The sequence below is a fragment of the Protopterus annectens genome, chromosome 7.part0 (assembly GCF_019279795.1).
Source record: "Protopterus annectens isolate FY-2018-M chromosome 7.part0, PAN1.0, whole genome shotgun sequence".
Taxonomy (NCBI): domain Eukaryota; kingdom Metazoa; phylum Chordata; order Ceratodontiformes; family Protopteridae; genus Protopterus; species Protopterus annectens.
This window is the reverse complement of record NC_056739.1, coordinates 1233421719-1233439532: the sequence shown is the minus strand read 5'-3', so window position 1 is coordinate 1233439532 and position 17814 is coordinate 1233421719.

Here is a 17814-nt window from a genome sequence, read left to right as displayed (position 1 = left end):
TATACAAGAGGGAAGGAAGCTTTCCAGACCCACATATAACCACCAGACACTGAGGTAAATGTATTATACAGGTATGTAGTAGTTGTAGTTGTGCATTGCTTGGATGTAAGGAAGCAAGGGGAATCACACACAAAAAAGGGATAAACAAATGAAAGAGGGGTAGGGGGGAGTGAATACTGCAACATGGAAGAGAAGGACATCTAAGGTTATGGTAAGTTCTTACAATTATTCTATGCCCTTCCACTCTCATGTTGCAGTATTCATAACTGTAGGGAGAGTACCAAAGCTTTAGGTAGGAGCCTGGAGGGGCAGGTTGGGAGATTGGATCAATGAGACTCGGCAAAATAGACCTAGCAAACCCAGCCCTGGCTCTAGAAATCAAATCTCATTTGTAATGCTTGGTAAAAGTATGTACAGAAGACCACGTGGCCACCTCCAAAAGGGAAGTGTAGTTAACGGTTTACTATTACAAGGTCGAACGGCACTCCTTCGACTGTAGTATAGTCGACAACGGAAGGTCGAAACTGATAATCGCGAACGCAAACAATCAATCTAGGAATGGGTTTCAACATGGGTCGAGGCAGGGGAGATGTTTGTAGTTCAGAATAATACGAACACCTACCTCAACCTATGTTAACACCGTTCCTAGATTGATGTTTTGACTTCGACATTCGACATTTACGACCTTCCGTTGTCGACTATAGTACAGTCAAAGGAGTGCCGTTCGACCTTGTAATAGTAAACCGTAGTTAACACCTCTAAAAAAGGCTGTAGAAGCAGCAGCTGCCCTAATGGAGTCAGTGGAATTTAATTCTTTTCCATGGAAGGAATAACAAAAGGAGATTGCTTTAGAAATCCAAGAGGCAATTGTCTGTTTTGACACTGCCTTCCCCCAAGGCCTGGGGTGAAAGGAAGCAAAAAGCTGGTCAGAAGTTCTAATGTTTTTGGTCTTGTCCAAGTAATATCTTAGCTGTCTATGAACATCCAAGGAATGTAAAGTTCTTTCTGAGGAGTTTTGAGGTTGAGGGAAAAAACAGGTAGGTTAATGGTCTGATTCAAGGAGAGCTCATTAACCACCTTAGGCACGAAAGGAGGGTTGGTCCTGAGGGAGACCCTGTCTCTGTGGAAGATAAGGTAAGGCGGGGTAGCCTTAGGTTCACAGGTGTGTACTAGGCTAATGGCCCTGGAGCCTTTACAAGACTAGCCCATAGGATTACCCTGGCATTGTGCCACCCGACCTTAGTTCCCAGTGCTTCTGTCGAGTAAAACCACTGGAGTGATCCCTGGGATGAATTTTCTATTTCCCATCCACTCATCAAGATTTCTCTTGAAGAGGACCAGTGAGGTGATCTGCTTGACATGTATGGGAAGTCTATTCCATAGCATGGCCAGTTTCTGGGTTATGTACCTGTCCCTCCAGAATGTTTTGTTGATTGCAGTAATGAGGTTGAAGTCTCTAGAGCGTGTGGTGAGGAGGGATTGGGATTTCTTTAGATGCAACATTTCTAACAGAGCTGGATCAGACAGAGCTTTGTAAGTCAAGCAGAGATCACATCTAAGTAAGTGATACGAGACAGAGAAGAGTTTTTTTTAAGTCTGTCTATATAGGACAAATGTTAAAAGGCCTAGGATCCTCTTTGTGAGGTACTTTTTCGGCCTCTCCAGTTGTTGCATGTGTCTTAAGTGAGGTACATGCCAAATGGGGCATTGTACTCTATGACTGGCCTAACGAGGGAAGAGTAGAGGGAGACAATGACCTCTTTCTTCCTGGATGCAAAACCTTTAGTAATGAGATATGCCACATAGGGCTTTCTGACCACAGTGGCAATAAGCTGGTCAAAAGAGAAGTTGTCAACCTGTGTTCCCAGATCTCTCATAACACCTTCTGTGTTCAGCAGACTACCATCAATGTGGTAATTCATGGAAACAGTTTTTCCCAAAGGGGATGACGACATTTTTTGGCATTGAGCTTAAGGCCATGGTTCTGACACCAGTCATCGGTCTCAGTGAGGCCTTTCTGTAGGATGTCAACATCACTTGGGGAGTTAATAGCTCCCAACTTGCAAACGTCTACAAACTTTGTCAACCAGAGTCCCTTTGTGTTGGCTTGGACTTCAGAGAAGTAGATACCAAACAGGAGAGGACCCAGGACTGAACCCTGTGGGACTCCACTCATGACTGGTCGGCAGTCTGACTTGGAGTCAGCTACTTTCACACCGTGGGTTCTACCCGTGAGCCAATCTGCAACCCACCTAGTGATGTACAGGTTGATGCCTAGCTTAGTGAGTTTTTCTATGATTCCTGAGTGGAGAACAGTATCAAAAGCCTTGGTCAGATCAAGGTAGGCTGTATGAACCAACCTGTCTTCATCCACAGCCCTGGTGACTGACTCAAAGAAGTTGACCAAGTTAAGCAGGCAAAATCTACCCTTCACAAAACCAAACTGTGTGGGATCCAGAGTTTGGAGATTCCCTATACCCTTGTTTATTAGGTCCATGATGATGTACTCCCTAACTTTGCACATCAGACTAGTCAGGCTAATGAGGCGATAGTTTCCAGAGTCTGTAGTCGCTCCTCCTTTGGGGAGATGGATGACTGTAGCAGTTGTCCTACTGGTAGGGACAAAGCCGGAGGTGAGGCTGTGATTGAACAGGGCACACAGGTTAGGTGCCATTTCACTCTATAGTTCATGTAGAACACAGCCAGGGATATTGTCAGGTCCCATAGAAGCTGTACACTTGGCCTTGGACAGTGCTGTTTTAACCTGTGCAGCAGTAATATTGGGTGCCTGGCAATCTACTGGTACTGTGGCTGGTCCTTTGGGGGGAAAGAGGGGTAAAGTTGGCAATGAATCTGTCGGCCAGTACATTGGCAACATCTGTTGGCTCAGTGTAGGAGGTACCATTGTGCAGTAGCTCAGAGCAAATCTGGGTATTGCCATGGAGATTCTTTACATAACTATAGAAGGCCTTGTGGTTGTCTTTACTATCTGCTGCAGTTCTGTTTTCACAGCTAGCTTTAGAGGATTTGATGAGGGAACTCAACTATTTGTTGAGGCTGATAAGGGAGTTTTTCCAGTCTTGGGACTTAATTCCGTATCAGTTTCCTCCTTCTGTTGTAGAGTTTATGGCAGGGGACCACCAGAATGGCTTCCTTTTTTTGGAGGAGACTGTCTTGGTTCTACTGGGTAAGGCGAGATCTATGCATTTGTGTGCGTGTTTGTACAGTGCATTGGTATATGATCTGGCAGTAATGCAAGTATTCTCCATTTGCATGGATGCTGTGAAGTTAGCCACCTCTGTTTTTAGGAGCCCGAAGTTAGCTTTGGAGAAGTTTTTTATGGTGGTTACTTTTGCGGGGGTGGACTTCCAATTTGATTAGCTTGTGGTCAGATCTAACCAGGGAGGAGTTGACTACTGGTGTAGAGAAATGGTCGTCCATGTTAGTAATGAGCAGGTCAAGGATGTTGCTACCTCTAGTGGGGGTAAGAACGAGCTGGTCAAGGGCATTGGAATTAATGAATTCCAGGAAAAGTTGGGCATGTGTATTGGTACACGAGTAGTTTTCCCAGTTAATGGAGGGGTAGTTGAAGTTGCCCAGTATGAAAGTGTTAGTTTGGAGCCTAACATTCCCCAGGGTGCTTAGGAATGTGCAGTGCGAGTCTTGGGACATAGTTGGGGACCTATAGCAGGCTACGACCTGAATCTCTGTCTTACCAATGTTAGCCGCACCTGAAGTATCTCAGATGTGTTATGTTGGGCTACCAGTCTGGAGGTGTGCGCATCCTTTATGAATAAGGAAACATCACTGCCTTTGGAACTTCGGTCCAAGTTCTGGGGCTGAAAGATGTGGAATGAGTTAGAGCCTGGTAGTGCAGGGGTGCTTTCTGCTGCCTTGAACCAGGTCTCTGTTACGGCATAAATGTCAATGTTATCCATTTTAAGGAGAGCTTCGAGTGAGTGCATTTTGAGATTTAGACCTAGCGTTGAGCAGCATGACCCGCAGATTGCATTTCTTTGTAGTGGTTATGGTGGTAATATGGTCTTTGGAACACTGCCTAAAAAAAACACTGTAGGCGTGGCAACTGCCTTGGCCAGTATCTGGAAGCCCAGGATTGACAGATGTAGGCCATCTCTGGCAAAGCATCGAGGTCTGTCAATCACGTCATCCCAGGCAGATATTGGATCCCCTTAGAATGACACCAGAAACTTAGCCAATTGTTGAAATCAATCATTTTCTGCCTGTACTGTGGTATCATTCTGGGTGATGGTAGGATGCTGCTCAGGGCTAGTGTCATACTTGCCTGGGCTACATAATCCAAGAACTCCTCCATGTCTCTTTTCATATAGTCCAGGGAGGTACGTCTCAGGTCATTCACACCCACATGTACAATGAAAGTCATATTTGTACATGTTGTTGAGGGACCTGAGTGAATGCGTTATGTGGCAGATCCTGGCACCAGACAGGCAGCTGTTACTTTCTCCTTATTCAACTTAGTGATTGGGACATCAGTGTGTGTCATTATCGAGTCATCTATGACCAGTGTGTTGGGCATGCTATTTTGCCTTGGGGGCTTTGGTTGAGTGGCACACTGTTTAGGAGAGTTGTGTCTTGTGATTAGTGTTGTGGTGGTTGAGTGCGTTTCTGCCTTGGAGTTCTCTGCTGTTTGGGCAGACTTTTAATGAGAGCATCCGCGAAGGTGGGTGTGTGGTTTGTGTTTTCATGTGAAGGCAGTGCTGGTGTGTGTTCTGGAAGGCTGTGTGTTCTATGGGGTGTGGTGCAAGTGTTTACCTCCTCCTGGCCAGCAATTCCGGTCTTGGATGGAGAGTGCGTGGCTTCTAATTTGGATATACAAGTGCATCTCTCAAAAGTCTGAGTGTTGGGAGGTAAAAGGAAAGGGTCAGTGTACATGAGGCAGCTGCTACATTGCCCCAGGATGCCCAAGTTCACCCAGGTTAATAGGAGAAAGCATAGGGAAAGTACAGTTTTGTACCTACCATAAATGTAGATGTTCGAGTGCTAATACAGCTGGAGTCATAACAGATGGGTTCTCCTGCCGTCAGGCGGGTCCTCGGTCGGCCGAATTCCAAAGTCCAGGTCTGGGTCGGTTGTCGTCGCTTCTTCCCTGACAGTGCGACAGGGGTATAAAGGAACCAGCCGACGCCATTTTCTTCAGTTTTTCTTGCCCCAGATGTCAGGTGCCCCCAGAAGGAAGGCAATACATAAATTTGTGCAATAAAGCAATGCAATATAATCAAAATACAGTAGTTGCAAGCAAATACACCATAAATGAATACCCCAATCAGGTAGTATGAGGAGGTGTTGGCCAATAGGCCTGTCCCAAGAGGGGAAGGAGGGAGGGAAACCTGGACTGCAGCTGTATTAGCACTCTAACATCTACATTTATGGTAGGTACAAAACTGTACTATGTTCATCGTGCATACAGCTGCAGTCATAACAGATGGGTAGAATCCCAAAGCTAAGAAAGGGGTGGTAGGCACTAGGTGGAACTAGGAGGAGCCAGGATGCCCTGCAAGACTGCAGTGGCAAAGCCTGCTCTAGTTTTGGAGTATAATGGAAGGTGGTAGTACTTGGAGAAGGTATGCACAGAACTCCAAGTGGCTGCTTCCAAAATATCTTTGGTAGGAACTCCTCTGAGGAAAGCTGCAGAGGTAGCTGTGGCCCTTGTGGAGTGAGATCTGATGCCTGTAGGTACAGTTTTGCCATGAAAAGAATAGCAAAAGCGTATGCAGTGGGCTATCCATTTTGAGACTGTCCGTTTTGGAAATTGGCTTTCCTTGAGCTCCAATAGCATAGGACACAAAGAGCTGTTCTGATTTTCTGAAAGGCTTTGTTCTGTCCAAATAATAATGCAGTTGTCTGTGGATGTCCAAGGAATGTAGTAATCTCTCCCCTTTGTTTTGAGGATTACGATAAAAGGTAGGTAAGTGTATGGCCTGATTCAAAGCTACCCTGGATACCACTTTTGGCATGAAGGATGGATTGGTTCGTAAGGAAACTCTGTCCAGATGGAAGATGATAAAAGGCTGCACAGCCATGAGAGCTTGTAGTTCTGAAACTCTACGAGCTGAGGTAATAGCCAGAAGGAAAGCTGTTTTCCAGGACAAATATTGCAAATCTGATGAGGCAGCTGGTTTCAAAGGGAGGCAAGGTCAGTTTCTCCAGAATTAAATTGAGATCCCAAGCAGGTATTGGTTGTTTCCTTGTGGGTTTTAGATTCTTAGCCCCTCTGAGGAACTGTCTTAAGAGAGTGTGAGAGAATAAGGGTGGATCAGTGTTGTATTCTGCAGAAATGGCTGAGGCATGGATTTTGATGGAGGAGAATGAAAGTCCACTGCTTAGCAGCTCAGCTAGATACTGTAGTATTTGAGGTAAATTCAGTTTTCCAGGATCCTGGCCCTTTTTCTCATTCCAGACACAAAACCGTTTCCATTTTGCGGAGTAAGCTTTTCTAGTTGACAGCCTTCTGGCCTCCAAAATGACATCCTGCACCTCCTTGGAGAGTAGGGTCTGCTGTGATGCTAAGGAATCTTCCATGCGGCTAGACTGAGTGTTTTTAGCTGGCTGTGAAGAGTTTTGAAGCTGTGCTGAGTCAGGAGAAGAGACATTAGAGGCAGGGTCCATGGTGGGGAATGCGTCAGGCTCCTCAGGAGTGGGTACCAGTGTTGCCTTGGCCAGTCTGGAGCAATGAGAATCATCTTTGGTCTGTCTGCTCTGGTTTTCAATAGAACTTAGGGCAGCAGAGGAAGAGGTGGGAAGGCATAAACTGTCATTGATGTCCAACTGAAAGAGAGAGCGTCCACTCTCCAGGCCTTTGGATGGAAAATCCTTGAGCAGAATTTTGTCAATTGGTGATTTTTGTGGGAGGCAAAGAGATCTATGTCTGGCCTTCCCCATGCTTGGATTATCTCTGTAAAAACTTTTGGATGCAACATCCATTCGTGTGGATCTGTCATATTTCTGCTTAGATTGTCTGCCAGCATGTTTTCCTTGCCTGGCAAGTACTGTGCTTGTAGTTCGATTTGTAAGTCCATGGCCATGTTCCAAAGTGACATGGCCAGTCTGCATAGGGGGTATGAATGTGTTCCTCCCTGTTTGTTTATGTACCACATAACTGTGGTGTTGTCCTTTCTAATCAATAGTTGACCTGGTTGCAGAAGGTCTTTGAAAGCTATAATAGCATTTATTACTGCTAGCATTTCCTTTTGATTGATGTGAAGGTGCTTTTCTTTTTGGGACCATTTGCCCTGAATGCACCGATCTGTCATGTGCGCCCCCCAGGCGTAGTCTGAGGCATCTGTAGTGATGACTTGATTTGCTTGAGGCTTGCTGAATGGAAGACCTGTGCTTGTTTGGCATGCTTGAGCCCACCACAGAAATTCCTTTTGAAGACATGGAATTAGTGGTATTATTGTTTCCAAACTGTGGCTGTGTTGAGACCATAGGTTTTTCAGGTACCATTGAAGTTTCCTCATATGCAGCTTTGCACATGGGATTAGTAAGATGCAAGATGCCATGAATCCCAGAGCCTGCAGGATTTTCCTTGCAGTCAGCCTGGTGAAATTTGCTAGTGCTCTGAAGTATTGAGTTAGTTGCCCCTGCTTCTCTGGCATGAGGTAGGCCATCTGGATGTTTGTGTCCAAGTTGGCACCCAGGAAAATTATTTTCCGAGAGGGTATTAGTCTTGATTTCTTTTTGTTGACTGTGTGTCACAGAGTTCAGCAACATTATTACATAAGCCAGATGTTTCAGAAGAATGTGCTTGCTGTCCGCTTGGATCAGGCAGTCATCCAAATAGGGGTAAATTTGTATCCCTTGAAGTCTGCAGTAGGCAATTACTGATGCCAGGCATTTCGTGAATACTCTGAGCGCAGTAGATAAGCCAAAGGGCAATGCAGAGTATTGATAATGGGTTGAACCTGCAAGAAATCTGAGGTATCTTCTGCAATTTTGTCTGATTGGGACATGCAGGTATGCCTCCTTGAGGTCCAATGTTACCAGCCAAGACTCCTTGCCCAGCATGGGAAGAAGCTGCTGTAGAGTGAGCATCTTGAATTTTGGTACAAGTAGAAATGTGTTTAGGATGGATAGGTCCAAAATAGGTCTCCAATCTTTTCCCTTCCTTGGTACCAGGAATAGTCTGGAATAAAAACCTTGACCTTGTTCGTGAGTAGGTACCTCATGAATAGCTTTCATGTCTATGAGATCTGTAATTTGCCTTTGTGCCTCTGCCCTTTGATTGTGTGGCAGGTTTGGCATGCCTCTCATTTTTGGAAGGGTGTGAAAATGGAATCTGTAGCCTCTGTTTATAATGTCCAGGATCTATTTGTCTTTTGTGACAATATGCCAATTTTTTGAAAATAATGCCAGTTTTCCTCCTAAGGGTGCTGCCATTTGAGTCTTGCTTGGCATGCAAAGGGGAAAGTCATTGGGCTTGCTTTCTGAATGGTTGCGAGTTATCCTCACCATTTCTTTGTGTAGGAGCTTGCCATTGTCTGCCTCTAAACGATCCTTGGGATTGTCCTCTGCCCCTCGGGCGCCTGTATCTACCTCTTTGGGGTCTGTCCGTGGCTGGAAAGGACCAATTTTTGGAAGGCCAATTTCTGCTGAAACATGGGGGTTGTACCTGTAGAAAATCTTTCACAGTTTGCATTGATTTAGCCTTTTCCTCCATTTTCCTTAATACCTCCTCAGCATTAGCACCAAATACATCCTTTTGTAGAGGGGCATCTAGTAATTTTGCTTTGACATGATCTGGCAAGGTTTGTTCCTTGAGCCAGGCATGTCTACGTATGACTGATCCTGTAACAGCAGCTCTACATGAGGCCTCTAGAGCATCAAAACCACATTGTAAGGTATGCTTACCCACTTGTTCTGCACTATGAATCAAATCCTGCAACTCCTTCAAGTCTGGTTGTTCAGGTTGTGACATTTTACTTTTCAATTGTGATAACAAAAACTGTTGGTATTTTAGCATATGGAACTGACAGTTTAAAGCCCTCATGGTTAAGGTAGCCGAGGTATATTCCTTTTTCCCCCCACCTTTCTAAGGATCTGGAATCTCTCTCGGAAGGTAATGGGTTTTTAGCAGTGGAGGCCTTAATTCCCCCTTGGGGCCCTGTGAGATGGCTTCTGGGTCAGCAGCATGGCTTTTTTATAGAAATTGGTGAGAGTCAGGAACCCTGTAGTACCTGTCAGGCTTGACTGAGGCTGGAGGTAGAGAATCCGGGTTAAGGCAGGCCTCCGAGTAAACATCATCTAGGATGACCAAGACAGGAGGTAAAACCAGAGGCCTGTGCTGAGGTAGCAAGAGAAATTCCCTAAGCCTTTTCTTGGAATCTGAATAATCTTGTCCTTCCCAGTGGAAGTGTTCCCTTAAGGTATGCAAAGTTTCCCCAAATGAGTAATCCTCTGGGGGGGATACAGAAGGAATGGACTCCTCTACATCAGAGTCTTCAAAAGGGGAGTAAGAATGTTCCTGATCATCAGAGTGCTCTGAAATAATGCAGCCCTGATCAGAGGAGGGGGATTCTTCCTCCACTCTGGGCCTTTTGTCCGGTGGGGTTTGAGAACTCCTGATAAAGAGTAATTAAATCCTCAGCCATTTTAAGCATCTGTTTTTTAGGCATGGGGCCTGGAGATGGGCCCTGTGTAGCTTGTCTCTTAGGATGCATGGCTGCTTTAGACTTATTGAAAGCCTTGATGGAAAAAGAAGAGGAAGGTCTGAAGACACCTTGAGAGGAGGTAGACCTGTCCACAGTTTGAGATTCAACGCCAAGAGTGGCTTCGGTATCTGTAGTCGGGGTGTGGGCAGAGGAGGCACAGGAGACACCGCCAATGAACTGTCGTCGGTAGTCAGGGGCTGCGTAGGCGCCTCGCTGAGAACCAGACCACGTGTAGTCGGCTTTGGCGTGGTGTCGGTAGAGGCCGCAGACCCCGTGTGTCGGTCCTTATCTTTGCGTTTTTTTTAGACAAAACTGGAGTCGGAGTATCCGACGACATAATATAGTTAAATGTTTTGCCAAAATAATGCTGGGCGAACTCCGCCCGACGCTTAATGGTGTGTTTGTTGAATGTAGCACAAAAACGACAGACCGAGACGTCGTGGTCTGGGCCTAAACAAGGAATACACAGGGAATGGAAATCCTTATGCGGTATTTGCTTCCCACATGAAATACAATTATTAACTTTGTCTGACATCGGTCTGAGGCAAGAAAAGATTCCCCAATGGGGTACTTAGCTTTCAAGAAGACTTCGGTTTCAAAATTTTCGTAATTTCACGAGCTGGCCGACCGGCACTTGCAAACTGCTTCTGCTTCGGGCACCGCGCGGCAAGAAAGACTGAAGAAAATGGCGTTAGCTGGTTCCTTTATACCCCTGTCGCACTGACATCAGGGAAGAAGTGACGACAACCGATGCCGGACCTGGACTTTGGAATTCGGCCGACCGAGGACCCGCCTGACGGAAGGAGAACCCATCTGTTATGACTGCAGCTGTATGCACAATGAACATCTGATCTTTAGACATGCCTGGAGGGGTGGGCATTAATAAGTACTGGAGAGGTTTGCTTGTAGAACGTTTACTGCTGGTAGCATGTGTGTGTACTACAACTGCTAAAAGTCGTCTGGTAAAGTGCTAGACTAATAAGCTAGTAAAAGGGCAGGAGAGGAGAAAACTAGCCATTCTAAGGGAAAAATTGAAGCGCAGACTTATGCACTGCTTGGAAGCTTACAAACAGTCCTGGATACAGCAAATCTGTATCTGGACTAGACTAGTTACAGGAGAGGCAGGAACCAAGCGCAAACGTGAGCTTTTAAACCAGAAAGTTGAAAAAAGTACAGTTGTGTACACTTATAAATGTAGATGTTAGAGTGTATTCACTGTTGCAGTCATCACATTTGGGTTATCTGCTTGCAGTAGCCCTCAATCGGCCTGATTAAGTCTTGGGTCCTGCACCGGTTGCTGTCCCTTCTTCCATGACGTCAGGTTGTCAGGGGTATAAAACATGCAGCGGATGCCATTACATCAGTTTTTCTTGCCCCAGATATCAGGTGTCCCCCTAATGGGGAGCAATTAAATCTATAAATATACAAGGTTATACCTCGAACAAAAAAGCAAACACACCAAAAAGCTTTTGAGCACAGTAAAGGAGAGTAGAGGTATAGCCAAAAGAAGTAAGGGGGCTGGAGGGAGGGTAAACAGGACTGCAACAGTGAATACACTTGAACATCTACATTTATGGTAAATGTACACAACTGTACTATGTTCTTCATGTTTCACTACTGCAGTCATCACATTTGGGTAGATTCCCAAAGCTAAGGATGGGAGGAGGAATTTAGATAGCATTAGGACCAGCTATAAGGCCATGCAAGACTGCAGTGGCAAAGCCAGCTCTGGATTTAGAGAAAATTGGCAGATGGTTATGCTTGGTGAAAGTATGTACAGAACTCCAGGCAGCAGCTTCTAGGATGTCCCTGGCAGGGACTCTTCTGAGGAAGGCTGTAGAGATAGATGCAGCCCTGGTTGAGTGGGGTCTGATCCCCAATGTGATAGGTTTTCCATGGTGCTTGTAGCAGAAATGAATGCAATGGCCTATCCATTTGGAAATGGATTGCTTTGAAATCGTCTTTCCCCTCTGCCCCTGCAGCAAATGCCACCATGCAGTTGGTTTAGTCCTGTCCAAGCAGAATCTAAGTTGTCTGTGCACATCTAAGGAGTGCAGTATCCATTCTAGTTTATTCTGTGGATTAGGAAAGAAGGTTGGCAAATGAATGGATTGATTAAGGGCCACATTGGATACCACCTTGGGCATGAAGGAGGGATAGGTCCTGAGGGACACCCAGTCCACATGAAAGATGATGAAAGGCGCCACTGCCATAAGGGCCTGTAATTCAGATACCCTTCTTGCTGAAGTGATTGCCAAAAGGAAAGCGGTTTTCCAAGAAAGGAATTCTAAGTCTGAAGTAGCAGCTGGGAGGAAGGGTGAGTTTCTCCAATACAAAGTAAAGGTCCCAGGCTGGAGTTGGAGCTCTCCTGGGTGGTCGTAAATTTCTGGCCCATCTGAGGAACTGCTTGAGCAGTGGATGAGAGAAAAGGGGAGGTCCTGTGTTGCTATGAGCTGAAATGGCTGAGGTATGAATTTTGATGGAGGAGAAAGACAGGCCCTTGTGAAGCACATCAGTTAAGTATTGTAAAATCGGAGGTAAATTGGGCACCGCTGTGCCCATTCCTTGGGACTGGTTCCAGGCACAGAATCTTTTCCATTTTTCAGCATAAGATTTTCTAGTACTAGGCCTCCTAGCTTCTAAAATATCCATTACTGGTTTACTGAGGGATGGTAAAGGAGAGATTAGGTAATTAGCCAGGCTGCTAGGTTCAGTGTTTGCAGCTGAGGGTGCAGAATCTGGTTCTCCTGCTGAGACAATAGGGTAGGAGTCTGAGGCAGGTGTCATGGGGCCAACAGTGACACTGGACAAGAGGAGGTACACCAGTGTTGGCGTTGCCAGTCTGGAGCAATTAAAATTGTCCTTGGTTTGTCTTGTTTGATCTTTAGTAGTACTTTGGAGAGCAGAAGCAGAGGAAGAAAGGCATAAACTGACAGAGCATCCACTTTCCAAGCTTATTTGTGGGGAGTCCTCCTGAAAAATCTGTCCAATTGATAGTTCTGGGGGGAGGCAAACAAGTCTATATCTGGGCTCCCCCATTTGCTTGTCAACATGTTGAAAATCCTTGGTTCCAGTTTACACTCGTGTGGGTCCATGAGGTTTCTGCTTAGTCTGTCTGCCAGTGTATTTAACTTTCCTGGCAAGAATTGAGCTTGGCACTTGGTAGCTCAGGGCTGTGTTCCACAATGCCACGGCTAGTCTGCAGAGGCGGTAAATAATGTGTACCCCTCTGCTTATATACCACATAACAGTGGTGTTGTCCGTCTTTACCATTAACTGTCCTGGAAGAATGTGGTCCTTGAAGGCTGTCAGAGCATTCTGTACAGCTAACATTTCTTTTTGATTGATATGCAGGTGCATTTGACTTGGGTTCCATTTGCCCCTGAATACACTTCGCCACCAGGTGAGCCCCCATGCATAGTCTGCTGCATCTGTTGTTAGGGTTTGGGCGGCAGGGGGTAGTGTGAATTGTAGTCCCTTGTTTTGGTGGCAGGACTCTGCCCAACAAAGGAACTCTAGGCGTAGGCAAGGTATAATAGGAATCATTGTTTCTAGATCCTGAGAATGTTGACACCAAAGGCGTTTTAGATACCACTGTAGTTTCCTCATATGCAGTCTTGCATATGGAATTAGAAGAATGCAGGAGGCCATGAATTCCAAGGCTTGTAGTATTTGCTGTGCAGATAGCAGGGTTTTTGTGGCCACTTGTTTGAAGTAGGTTGTCAAATTAATTTGTTTCTCTGGCGTGAGGGAAAGCCATCTGGGAAGTTGTATTTAAGCTTGCTCCCAGGAATATAATTTGACGACAGGGTACAAGGTGTGACTGCTTTTTGTTTATGGTGTACCCCTGACAAGTCAGTACCCTTTGTACAAAGGGCAGATGATTCAAAAGTATGTCCTGGCTTTCTGCCTGAATTAGACAATCGTCCAGGTATGGGTATATTTGAATATTTCTTTGCCTGTAAAATGCAATGACTAGTTAGGCACTTTGTGAATACCCTGGGCGCAGTAGATAAGCCAAAGGGCAGTGCAGAGAACTGAGTGTGTGTGAAGCCTGCTTTGAAGCGTAGGTATCTTCTGCAAGATTCCCTGATTGGGGTGTGCAGGTATGCTTCCTTTAAATCTAGTGTTGCCAACCAGGCGTCTTTGTCTAGCATAGGGAGCAACTGGTGAAGAGTCAGCACCTTGAATTTTGGAATCACCAAAAAGGTGTTTAGAGTAGACAGGTCCAGTATAGGACACCATGAATTGTCTTTTCTGGGTTCCAGGAAAAATCTTGAGTAGAAACCTTGTCCCTTTTCTTCTTCTGGTACCAGTTGAATAGCTACTATGCTTAAGAGAGAAAATACTTGCTTTTGGGCCTCTGCCCATTGATTTGGGGGTAAATCTGGCCACCTGCTTGGTGTTGGTAATGTGTGGAACTGAAATACGTACCCCTGGGACACTATATTCAAAACCCATTTGTCTTGGGTAATGAGTTCCTAGTTCTTGGCATGAAGAGCAATCTTTCCCCTCAAAGGGGCAGTCTGTTGAGAAGTGCTTGGAAATTTTAAAAAGATGTCATTGAGACAGTTTACCACTGGAGGGAGTTTTACTATTCCCAGATTTGGAAGTAAAGCCCCCCCCCCCCCCCCCCACTGCTTAGTCCTGTGCGTACCCTGGGACTGAAGCCTGGGAGCTCTGCTGGATCTGGGTTTGGACTGAGAAGGTCTGGAAGAGGCAGGAAAGGACCAATTTTCTTGGAAGGCCAATGCCTACTAAACCTTGGAGGATGTACTTGTAAAAAATCTAACAGTTTGCATAAATTTAGCTTTTTCTTCCATCTTTTAAAGAGCTTCTTCTGCCTTGTTGCCAAACAGGTGGTCTTGGTTTAAGGGAGCATCCAATAATTTTGCTTTAACACGATCTGGCAAGGATTGCTCCTTAAGCCAAGCATGCCTTCTAAGTACAGACCCAGTTACAACAGCCCTGCAAGATGCCTCTAGTGAATCAAAACCACAATGCAAATTATGTTTTCCAACCTGTTCAGCTGAATGCAGCAAATCCTGTAAATCCTTATTTTCAGCACAATCAGGAATCATCATTTTCTGTTTAAGCAATCCAATAATATGCTGCTAATACTTTAACATATGAAACTGGCAGTTTAAGGCCCTAATGGCCGAAGTTGCAGAAGTGTATACCTTCTTACCCCATCTATCCAGCGCCCTGGAGTCTCTATCAGAGGGGGTAGGATTTTTGGCAGCAATAGCTTTAATGCCCTTGGGTCCCTGTGAAATGGTCTCAGGATTCGCAGTAGGATTTTTAAAAAGGAACTTGTGAGAGTCAGGGACCCTGTAATATCTATCAGGTTTTCTGGGAGCAGGAGGTAGAGAGTCAGGGACCAAACTAGATTCCAAAAAGGCATCATCAACAATGTCTAGTACAGGAGGTATGGCTAAGGCCTGTGCAGGGGCAGGAGTAAAACTCCTAAGCCTCTTTTTAGAATCAGAGAAATCCTGACTTTCCCAACGAAAATGCTTCCTGAGAGTATGCAAGGTTTCACCAAAAGAGAAATCCTCTGGGGGAGAAGCAAAGGGAATAGAGTCCTCTGCAACAGAATCCTCAGAGGTAGATGAGGGTAAATCCTGGTCATCAGAGGAAACAGAAAATTCAGAATCCTGGTCAGAAGTATCATAAGCAAACTCAGTCCTAGGTCTCAGTGGGGGAAGGCTGGCTTTCCCTGATTAAACTAACAAGGTCTAAAGCCATTCTTATTTGTTTTTTAGGCATAGAGGCCTGACCATGCAGTCTGGGATCAGTTTTCTAGGCATGGCTCGAGTTTTAGGCCTTGAAGAAGATGGCGTCTGTTCAATACGCAAGTCAGCAGGTCTGAATACACCCCTCAGAAGCTGGTTCCTGCACAGCGGCTCCGGACCCATCCAAGGTAGATACATACGCAGATTCCACAGTTGAAGCATCTTGCGGCATACCGGACTCTGAATGGGTCTCAGTAGAAGCCTGTGAATCTTAAGTAGTGGGTATCGGGCTGCGAAAGGGCCTCACTGAGTACCGGCGAACTGGCGACTGGCTTAGGAGAAGTGTTATCGGCAGCTATGGACCTAGTCGGCCTGCCTGTCTATCTTTGTGTTTTTTTTGGAATGTCTGTAGTCGGATGGCTTAACGAAGACATATCAGGATAATTGAACAACCTGACACCATTCCTGAAGCAACAGCAACTGACACAGAAATACCAAGTCTCTGGTATTCGGGTCGACTGAGGGCTACCTGCAGGCAGATTAACCCAAGTGTGATGACTGCAACAGTGAAACACGAAGAAGATCTGCTTGAAAGGCTCTACAAAATCACACAGCCTCATCCAGGCATAACGCCTAATGGAAATGCCTGAACCGGCCACTCGAGGTATCCTTTGCAGCATGAGAGATGAGCCTCATGGACGCATTAGCCAGGGAATGTAGGATGACCAACCAAGAAGAAATGGACTCCCATCTCCTTGGTAGGTACGGACCCCAGTACTGAGCCAGAAAGTTCCTTAAAGTCCCCTTGTAGCTGGGTAAAATGAGACAAGTAGCTCAACGCCTGAAGAGCAAAGGTAGATGAGGCGCAGACGCAGACCCTCTTACCAAATCTGTCCAGAGCCCTGGATTAGCTATTATGGGGGATGGACAGACAAGCTTTTCTGAGCGAGTTCCTTCTTGGTGGCTACCGCCAAAACCAAGACATCTACCAGGATTATGTTGGTCCAAAACTGTGCGTCAGCTGGGGTGCTTAAAACTTTATCACATCAGGGTTAGGTTCTACTGTAGCCAGTTCCTTCCAAGCCCTTAACCTCAGGCAGCAGCAGGTCGGCCGGGGAGGGGGCAGTGGGGGAGACAGGCAGCAGGCTGGCTGGCCCTGAAAGCCTCCCACCAGACTCCCCCAGGAGAGGGGTTGGGGGGGCCATCCACCCTTCTGGTGAAGAATTTCAAGGATGGCGCCAAAGCTGACCACATCGGGTGGAGGTCTGGAAGACCCTTCACCTTCCTCAAATCATTATCTGTGGTAAGGGATTCCCATAGGGGAATCCACATGCCTCCTTTTACAGGGTCTTCTGAGGAACATCCTCGGAGGATGCTCTAAGAAGGTATCAGAAGAAGCTTGGGGATCCACTGAGGGAATGGTGTGGAGGCTTTCCAGGACCAGCTTGTCCATGTGGTAGCTCAGAGGTCTCATATACAGTTCCAAAGTGGGATGGGAGGGTTCCACTGCTTAAGTGCCAAGGGTCTCCTAGGAACAGAGAGGATCCTCTCCACAACTTTAAACGCAGAAGAGCTCCGAACTACCTGGAGCTGTCTGACCAGGACTGAAGCCACTGGGGGTGGACACCTCCCAGAGGGATCAGGCCTCCTGCTCAGAGGGGGAATTTGGAGCTGAGCTGTCAAAGGCTGAGGTCCCGAGGAGAAGAGATGGCTACAAAACTTTCAGAGTGGAAGTCAATCAAACCCCCCCCCCCCAAGAATTGACCAACTCTGCAGCTCCGAGAGCCACACGGAACCAAAGCAGCTGCAAACAAGCAAATCAGGGAGAATGTCGGAGGCCAAGAGCAGCTTTTCTTCACTAGCTTGCACTTTTCTTGGCCAAACGTTTTCCCTCTCCATAGCTTTTAAATGTCTTGGCTCTTCTGTGAAAAAAATGTTCAGAAAGGGGGTGGTTATGACATTAAATCTCACATGTGCTTCTCTACATCTCCTGAATGCAGGGATAAACTTGCTTCTCCTCTGCTGAGTGTAAAGCATTTATTTTTATTTTATTTATTTTTTTAACAAACACTAGTATCCCCAAGTTCTTCATACTTTTCTTTCCTTTGTAATTTTTCAGAACAGCGGGGATGACTGCACATTTACTGATAAAGGTAGTATCTCCATTTTGATGTCCAGATTTGGAGAATGTACATGACTTTGCTCCCTCGATTAACAAATCTTGCTGTGGGACACCGGTCCAATTGCTTATATTTTTGTAAAACTAATGCAAGTCCACTCATTCCAGTCTGCGGCATAGCAAAAATCTCAGTTTGTTCTAACTAGCTTGTTCTAACTTCTAACCCCATTTCTTTGGAGCAGCTTTTCTTTATAAGCATCATGCTCGGTATTTA